Source organism: Mastomys coucha, unplaced genomic scaffold, assembly GCF_008632895.1.
Source record: "Mastomys coucha isolate ucsf_1 unplaced genomic scaffold, UCSF_Mcou_1 pScaffold15, whole genome shotgun sequence".
NCBI classification, from domain to species: Eukaryota; Metazoa; Chordata; class Mammalia; order Rodentia; family Muridae; genus Mastomys; species Mastomys coucha.
This window is the reverse complement of record NW_022196897.1, coordinates 65772793-65782929: the sequence shown is the minus strand read 5'-3', so window position 1 is coordinate 65782929 and position 10137 is coordinate 65772793.

The following is a 10137-nucleotide window of genomic DNA, read 5'->3' as shown; positions in this document are numbered from 1 at the left end:
TCCCAGTGACCTCTTACATATTATTTCAGCACAGCTGTTTTTTTTTTTTTTTCCTGGAATAGAATTCATTGCTTTGCATTTGCTGCATGGGAATTTATGAAAAGCCTCTTTGCAGACAGATGAGTACCCCATCTTCTAGGATACTTATCTGGAATAGAGAGCAATTTAGAGGAAAACCTTTCTGTAGTCCTTATTAAATCAATGTTCTGAATAGAAGGAACAACAATTAAAAATAAGACAGAAGGGAAAGTGAAGGCTGCCTTTGAAAAGAAGCAGAATCAGAAAGAACAAAAAGACTATCTCAAAGTGACAGGAAATTGAAATTCAAACTTTTAAGTTGAAAAATCTCCATATATTTGATTGCCTCATCAAAATAATTTTAGATTTTGAAAATCCTGCCTTCAGGAAAGCCTTTATATGACCATCAGTGAGGAATATTTTTATTTTTCTCATTGGTGGAGAAAATTTGGCTTAGAGGTTTTATTAGTTATACGTCTTAGTCAGGGTTTCTATTCCTGCACAAACATCATGACCATGAAGCAAGTTGGGGAGGAAAGGGTTTATTTGGCTTACTTCCACATGGCTGTTGATCACCAGAGGAAGTCAGGACTGGAACTCAAGCAGGTCAGAAAGCAGGAGCTGATGCAGAGGCCATGGAGGGATGTTACTTACTGGCTTGCTTCTCCTGGCTTGTTCAGCCTGCTCTCTTATAGAACCCAAGACTTCCAGCCCAGGGATGGCACCAGGCAATTGAGAAAATGCCCCACAGCTGGATCTCATGGAGGCACTTCCCCAACTGAAACTCCCTTCTCTGTGATAACTCCAGCCTGTGTCAAGTTGACACACAAAACCAGCCAGAACAGTTATACATGTTTGGAAACAGTTTGCAAAGAACACAAGGGTTTTCTCCTAAACATAAGGTTGTAATTATTTTCAGTTTTACAGATGTAGAACTTAAATATAACATTTACCGAGTGACACAGTACATTATATTTTAACCCAGAGCAAACTGAACTTGTAGTTTGCTCTTTTAAAATTGCTGATTTCTTTTAAAATATAAAGATTAAGTATTCAGTGGTAAAGTCAATTCTGAGTGTGGTATTGTCAAAGTTAGTTTGGGCTGCTCTTACACAGTATTGTAGACTGATGACATCTAACACAGATATTTATTCTCTCAGTTTTGGATGCTGTGAGTCTAAGATAAGGTTTTGCCCACAAGCCTCTTCTAAGCTGCAGATTGTTGTCTTCCCATTAGACCAATTCACAGAAGAAAGACAGCAATTTCCCTGGCCTCTTACAAATGCATTGATTACAGTTCCCAAAAGTCCCAAGTCAAGGTTATCAGAATGGAAATTAATTCCAATGTAAGAACTTTAGGGGTGGCAAGATGGCAGGATGGCTCAAGTAAAAGCTCTTGTCACACAAGCCTGATGACCTGAGTTCAATGCCCAGCATCCACGTGAAAGGAGAGAAACAATTCATGAAAGTTATTCTTTGACCTCCACAGCACACCTCCACACACACACACACACACACACACACACACACACACACAGACATGCACATACACATACTTTCTCACACACACACAAACAAAATAGTAATGAGTAAAATAATCCTAAAAATCCTTTTATAGCAGCATAAATGTACCCTATTTGGCAAGTATTCACTGCCTTTTTACCCAAGCAATTCTTATATCTTCTTCATTCTTACAAACAAATTCACATTTTCTTCAGGAAAAAAAAAGAGTATTACTGAAAATATTTATTCTCTAATGTCACCTGCCATTTGAGTTAGCAATGTGCCACAGACTGTGAAGGGGGCAAGTGGAAGCTCGCTGTGGATGTGTGAGTCTTTCGCTGTCCTGCAATGTTCACATGCTCCTTTCTCCTCCCACCTTACTCTTTACCAACATTCAGATGTGTCCTGTGTGGGCAGGGACTGCAAAGATTGCCTGGTACTCAAGGATGAAAAGTAGAAGAAAAATGACTAGATTGGTGTAAGACAGAGATTAAAGGCACCTGGGTCCTTGATGATGCCACCATGTTCTTGTATAAACCCTGAACTACACACATCTAGTGAGTTTTCTTTGACATAAGACACCCCCCTCGTTTGAACTACAATGGCAGTTTTCTATTATTCCCTATCCATTACTGTGCTCCTAACTTACATAGTGACCTCAGGTCTTAACAACTCCTTGCCCTTATCTATTTAAATGAACAACATTTTCATATATTTTAATGGGAACAATATAGACTGCATATTTTTGCATATTTAATGCTTACTTACTCTTTTTTCTCACAGAAAAATTCAGAAATTTAAATTCTTTCTTATCATATGTAGTAAAAGTATCACAAAGTATCAATGCTTTTTTGTTTGGGGATCCAAAATTATTTAAGCCTAATCTTCAGTGACCAGCATGCCCATTAGGAAAACGCTAGCCTTCTGTTTTGCACTCCATTGTCTTAACCTGAGATAGAGACTTGGAGACTTGATCTGGAAAGGCCTCCAGATAATACATCCATTATCATAGAACCTATCTCTTATTCTAACTCAGATCTTTCTATGATAAGTTCAAACAAGGACATTTGGCTTCTTCCCCCTTTCCTTAGATGTCCCGAGAAGGCAGATCTTGCATTTACTGTTCTTCCTGTTCTCTTCAAACATTACAAGCTTTTATGGTTAGAGAAAAAGAATTGCTTTAAAGGAATAAAAACTGCACTTGTATTTTACCCCAGAACTTATTTTTTTTCTAATAAAATCCAACAGGAAAACCATTGTCTTCTACCACTGAAATCCATATATGGAGGTGTGGCGGGCAAAGCTAAGAAGCCTTTACTAAATATAACAAACTGCTCTCTTCAATAATACATTATTAAAATTTATTTCTACCATATTATAATGCTAATGCATATGTGTTAAAGAACAGACCTTTCTCTGAAAAGATAAAATCATGGTGCTCATAAAATATAAAGTGAATACATACAAACATTTTAAAATCATCAATGAGAAAGCAAGCAGATGTTACAATCATTTCAAAAGGCAACTTATAGCCAGGTGAGAGAAGCTGAAATCAAAAAAGGTGTGGGACAGGGATAGGGGCCATGTCATTATTTACAGGGAAATGATCAATTACACACCAGCAAACATAATGTAAAATTATGTAGATACGCAATATCTGCACTATTATTGGTTTCCTATACTAAATGTGGTTATTAGATTCTTCACAATTTTTCCATCTCTGTAACTTCCCAAAGTGTATCCTGGCAAAGTATAGCCATAAGATGGTGTACTTTTCTGATCTCCAGGCTAGTAACTGACTTTCTAGGGACTGGCTTAATAACTTTTGCCACAGAAAACAGTTAAAAATTGGGGTGGTCAGAAACTGAATGAAGGAAATCCAGTAAGGCAAAATGTCTTTTCCCACCTTACTCAAAGGTATGTTAAGAGCTTGAACCCTAGAGCCACAACACATTTCTTTCACTGACCATGTGTGTGCCTATTGGATAAGCTATATTTAGATTTTCCAAACTCAAATGTATTTATCTGTATAATGAGGTCATTGGTAGTACCAAATTGATGTGCTTTGTTGAAGGGGATAAAATGTGATGACCTAAGTAAGATGCTTTGCATAATGACTGGCTTTGCAAAGTGACGATTAAATGTTAATTGCCATCATTAACATTTTATCAATATTACAATTGTCTTTTAAATGAAACTGATATGTTGAAGTGAAATCTGCTCCTAAGTGTGTAATAGCATCAAATTATTTCTTTGAATAGCATAACTGAGGGATAAGTGGCATCTAATGAACTTGGTATATTTAAAGCATACTGTTTGGAAGTTTTAGACCTATGTATTATCTACCATTCCTGTAATGAACAGACACATCACCCCTAAAGGTTCCCTATAACATTGTGATCTCTCCCTATTTCCTCAACAACCATTTGTTCCTATAGCTTATGGATTTTAGAAAATACATGAACAGAGTATCAGTGTTCATCATTTTTGCCTGATGTCTATCACTCAGCATAACTTTTTCTGACTTATATTCATGCTGGAGAACACTTACTTCTGTATTCTTTTCTACTGCAATAGAACATTTTATTGTATTTATACAATCCCCTCCTCTTCCATTTCTGTTGTTAGATATTTTGATTATTTTCCATTGTTAACTGTTACAAACCAATAAAGATATCATAAAAGTTCATGGACAAATATCTGTATAACCAAATGCATTCATTTTGCTTTGTTGAGTGGAATTACTGATTTAAACTCTAGGTATACAATTAACTTTAGAGGAGACAGCCAGTCTATTTTCCAAACCATGTGGGTTTTCATTTCTGCCAGCAGTGTATGATCTCCTACTGACCCGTGATACATCTTCTCTTCCTAGATCACCTTGAATTTTGACTAATCTAATAGTTGCATGATTGTATCTTATTATAAATTGAGTTTATATTTCTCAAGTGACTAGTGAAATTAAGCCTTTTCTATGTATTTATAATATGAACTTCTGATTTAATATAAGATGCTTTGCTGAACTATAATGGGATTCTAGTCAAGCAGGTGATAAACTCAGACTTAATGTACTTCATCTAGTGTAAATTCATGGGCATAACAGAACATTTTACATAAACATCTCCATTATCAGGCAGAAATGTGAATGAATCTATGAAGAAGCTGATGATGGTGCCTGGCATTTTGTTCTGGACACTCTAAGTAGGATACCTGCTCCCATTAGTGATGGACACGGGAGGAAGATTTGCCAAAGCTTTTGGTTGCCTTTCTCCTTGCAACTGACTTCCTGCCTGGGGCCCTCAGGAAAAAGAGAACTGAAGAAGGAAGAGGCCTGGTGAGATGCTTAGACAAACTGCCCCTAGGATCTGAGGCCCCAGTGCTTCCTGAGCTCACTGGTCACAACTATGAGCAAATATTTAAAAACATCATAAACTCGATTCTGGGCTTGAAAACAAGATGTCATAAGTAAATTGTGACAAGCAGAAGCATTAAACAAAAGCCAGAGAGTATCTTAAACATCAATTGGCTGTTAGTTGGTGCCTGGGGAGAGTATCATTTTCCTCAATGGTGAGCTTTTGGTAAGGTATTTTTGCTTCAGTAACATCATGAACTCTTGCTTGGGTAGGGTTTTAATTAAAATCACTGGGTCACACAAAGAAGGCATGAGAGGAGGAGGGGTTCTTGGGAGAGGGAAGGATTTCAGAGGGAAAAGGTCAGGGGCAAGAGATTGTGTGAAAATGATGGAAAGTCATTAGAAAAGTGTATGAAACTGTCAGATAATACATGTTTTGAGACAGGGTATTTCTGTGTAGCACTGGCTGCCCTGGAACGTGTTCTGTAGACTAGGCTGGCCTCAAACTTAGAAATGTGACTGCCTCTGTCTTCCCACCTCATAGAACAGAGATTAAAATGTGGGAACTGTCATCTGAAAGTATAAGCAAAGTAAACCCATTTCTTCCTTGGTTATGATGTTTTATCACATCAACAGAAACAATAACTACAACACCATTATATAAACAAAACAACAAAATCCTGAGTGAGCCTTACTAGCCCCATTAGCTCCTGATAAACACATTTTAATCTCTGTTCTATGAGTTTAACTTTGGTTCCACATATAAGTGCCATCATGTCATACCTATTTTTCTGTGTCCATTTTTTTTTTAAATAAAATCCCAAGCATTTGATTTTACCAATGAAGACACAGAAGCCAGGCTGTTGGTGAAAACCTGTTATCCCAGCAACGCAGAGAAAGCACCCAGCTGACCTTCCAGTGTCCAAGAAGGAAAGTGTTCCTTCTTCTTCTCCATGTTGACTTAAATACCCTTCAATTCAAAGACCCCTTTTTCTCTTCCTGGGTCTTCCTATGACCACTCCCTGTCATTTGGCTGCTTGTTCAGTCTTTTGACTTTTGTTGACTTCATTTACCTCTTGTTTACAGAAAGCTCTTTTGTTAAAGGTGTATGCTAAGGCTGAGCCACACCACAACAAGAATCAGGTTTTCCTACTTCATAGTCTTTAAGTTCACAATGAGATCTAATATACTGCAAAACATCTAGTACATTTCATTTAACATAATGTCTAAATATTACATTTTTCTCTTTTTAAAGTATATGTATGTGTATGTGTGTGTAAATTTAATATACTCAAAGATTGCTGAAGTAGACCATAAGTGCCCTCCACAACAAACACATGGAAACTATGAGAAGTGATAGACAGGCTGCTGAGCTGGACTTTGTTTTGTAACACATACTCACATCCACACATCACTTTGAGTACTTTAACTATATACATTTTATTTTTTCAATTGTATATTAATAATGCTGGGGAAAACAGAGACAGAGCAAACTTAGTATTAGTATAAAATTATATTAAAGTTTGGAAGTTATAAAAACAAAACAAAACAGAAAAACCTCAAGTGAAGGCTGCTGCTCAAAACACACCAGTAGGATGCTTGTATTGAGTATGTGCTTCACCAGACACAGAGAGCATTGATAGGACTCAAGTATCCAATAATTATCACATAAATTTATAAGACTCTTTAATTGAGCAGATTACAATGCATGAGTAAAAATGTCATTTTTATAGTGTTTGCCTAATAAGGTAAGAAAATGTCAAATGGAAACATTTATTATTTAATGGAATTAAGAAGTATATTTTTCCCCACCAGGGCTTAGGACTTTACTCCATTAGCTGAATTTGGCAAATTTTAGAAATGTATTCATATTTTATAAATTATTTTATGTTGTATAAAAGTCTTATGCTGGTAGAATCAGTCTTTTTCTTTTCTTGTTATATTTTGCAATGTTTTAATTTTTTTTTTTTTTTGAGACAGGGTTTCTCTGTGTAGCCCTGGCTGTCCTGGAACTCACTCTGTAGACCAGGCTGGCCTCGAACTCAGAAATCTGCCTGACTCTGCCTCCCAAGTGCTGGGATTAAAGGCATGTGCCACCACTGCCAGGTATTGTTTTAAATTTTTTCTATGGGGATTATTTTCTTTTCTGTGTGATTTAGAGAGAACTATTTGTCCTGGCATCTTGTTTTTATGTGAAATATTAATTGTGGATTATTCAGAATCACAGAAAGATCAGAAGCTAATTATTTTTGGGTAGTGAAAATTGTAATAAAACCTTTCCCACTTCCTTTCTTTTGAACATTTGCTGAATTGTATTAGAAGACTACTGTTTATGAAAACCAAGTTATCATTTTAGAAAATAAAATGATAATATAAAGCCTAAGATTCACAATTAGCTATCTACTCACTTTAAAGAAATTAATTGTCATTTGCCTCTTCCTCTTCTAATGGGGAATGAATTTTGTCTCGCCTGCTGATGAGTTCCTTACAGCTCTGCCTGATTGCTTTCCAGGACAGTCTCTACCTCACAAAGAATCGCATCCTCCTTTTAGTCATTGTGAGCTGTTAATAGGCTTTGTTTCTTATATTGGAGGGGAAAGCATGTCTTTTCACAATTTACATTATTGAATGTAAAACATTTCACTTACTGTTTCTCTAGGTGACTTTTTAACCTATTGAAAACAGTTTCTTAATATCTTGTAGAGCCCATCCATCATCGTCTGTGTGTATATGATGTGTGTGTGCATATGTGCACGTGTGTGTGATATTCACTTGTGTGTCCTTTTGTGTGTAGTTTTATGCTCTACCCACCTTTAGCTCTGGGAAGTGACTGTGCTACCAGTCCTCACCCAACTTCTCTTTTGCTCTACCCACCTTTGCTCTGGGACATGGACACTGCTGCCAGTCCCCTCCCAGCTTTCCTTGAATCTTTGGATAAAACACACACACACACACACACAAGGGTGTTCAATTTCAACTAGCCTTCTTGGCACAATTGCTAGGCACTGCTATCTTCCACCTGGAAAATATGCCCTTATCTATACTCTTAACTCCATACCTCCTACCTGCCCTAAACTTCACTGACTAGTCCCATTTAGCCCCTGCCAAACACCCTGACCACTTGCCTGTAGTAGTGGCCCCAGCTCCTCCCAAGACCTCACATGGCTGCTGCATTTTTCTCCCTCCAAAGGATGGCAGAACCCCCTTCTCCTACCTTGCATCTTCTTTTCCTCCAGGTACCCAGAAGTCCCACCTGTACCTTCCACCCAGCAATTGGCACATGGCTTTCTTTACTGACAGATCAAGAACAATTGGGGAACAGGACCTTAACATTAGAACCGCTCCTACACTGACCTGCTTTGTAACTCTCCACCTTATTCTCTTGAGACAGGCTATCTCATACAACCTGGAGTTATATTGGAAACCAGCAAGCCCTAGTAATCTTCCTGTCTCTGCTCTCTTCACCCCCAACTCTAGAGTCACAGGCTCATTGGGCTGCACCTAGCCTTCTAAGATGGTACTAGGGATTAAATCCAGGACTCCACCTTTGGAAAGTAAAGTGCTCTTGTCTACTGAACCATCTTTCCAGACCTCTTAGCTATCTTTAAAAGCATAAAATAAAAGATTACCTTTCCTCCTTTTCTATCAGTTCAACATTTCCTTCTTTCTGGAATTTCTTACAGTTCAGTCTCAATGCCACAGAATGAAGCTAGTCAAGATATAAACTGGAGTGGACATATTTGCCTCAGCATAGGTGAGAGTTATGTGAGGTCCCTAAGGTCTGTTTGGAAGGATATGTCCAGTGATGTCATAAGACCTCTGAGACTTTGGAGTATTATCAACCTGGTTATTTTAGCTCTAGGTTTAACTTATACAAATGTTTGAGACTTTACTTTCAGTCTCATGCCTGAATTCAGCCTTATTCCATCTCCTGAGTTTCTGTCAATATTTTGACTTTTATTTATTTTTCATGCATAGATTTATTCCTCAAAAGATACCCTGTGACTTTTTTCAGTTTACTTAACACCAGTATTAAAAATCTTTCCACAACAATGAGTATTCTTTTAGAAAGTCATTTTGGTCAGCACAAAATACCTGTTTCATTTAACTGTTTACTCTTTTTAATCTTTTTGTGGTGCTGGGGACCCAATCCAGGGCTTCAAAGTATGTCACACAGTTATTGACAGGTGCTGTACTATACACCGACCTTAATAAGGAGAATAAGATCTTTTCATACAATGTAGTGAAGAGTTTTCTTTCATGTAGCTCTCTCATATGCTTGTTTTTTGTTGTTGTTTGTTTTGTTTTATTTTGTTTTGTTTTTTTAGATAAATGTCTAAAGGTAGGAGCTTAGGACAAACAATGTAGCTGATTTTGGGATTCTCAGCCATTCTGCACTTGTCATTCAGCCACAACTTTGTGAATGTATTTACCAATCTACTTCCCATTGTCTGAGATCCCTTCATTAGGAACAGTAAGAAGCCCAACACTCCTAATACACATGACTATGCTGCTAGCATAGGTGTTTTGTTTCTTTGCTCAGGAAAGTTTACCTCACCTTTGCTTATGGTTTCATTTAGCGTTTCCATCCTAAGCCAGACCAGGGTTGACACTTCCATGTCATCCTGTCCTTTGTCATCACAGCTCATCTGAGTGATCAGAACAATGCAACAGGAGTTATGGTGGACCACTTTAGAGAGTGTGTTAGGGATGACTTGAAATTTCTGGTGTCCCCTCTCTCTTCCCTCATCTACTCTGTTGGGAGCCACTTATGGAAGAGGAATGAAAGTTTTAACCAACAACTGGCAAAGTACAAAGACCTTTCAAGTTCAGTGTGAATGAGTTTCCAATGGATTCCTTTCCAGTTTAGCTTTTAAAGAGCTGTAGCTTCTGCTGGCAGCTTGGCTACAACCTCCTGAGACACTTCTGGCTAAAGGTATTCAGCATCTGGTTAACTGCTACATGATTCCCAGCACACAGAAATTAAGAGTCAAGAAATGTTTGTTCTCTTAAGCTGTTATATTTTTGAGATAATTTTCCATTCAGCAATAGAAATCTAATACTCCCCATACTGTTACAGAGACTGAGTTTTTAATAAAAGCATTCTACACTGTGAACTCCAGATGGCTCCTCAGGTGAGTTCTATCAAACATTTAATTAAGAAATAAGATTGGACTTACAGAAACTCTTTTAGAAGAGGAGAACAGACAAGTCACAATTAATTTTATGAGATCAACATAATGCTATTATCCAAACTAGACAGA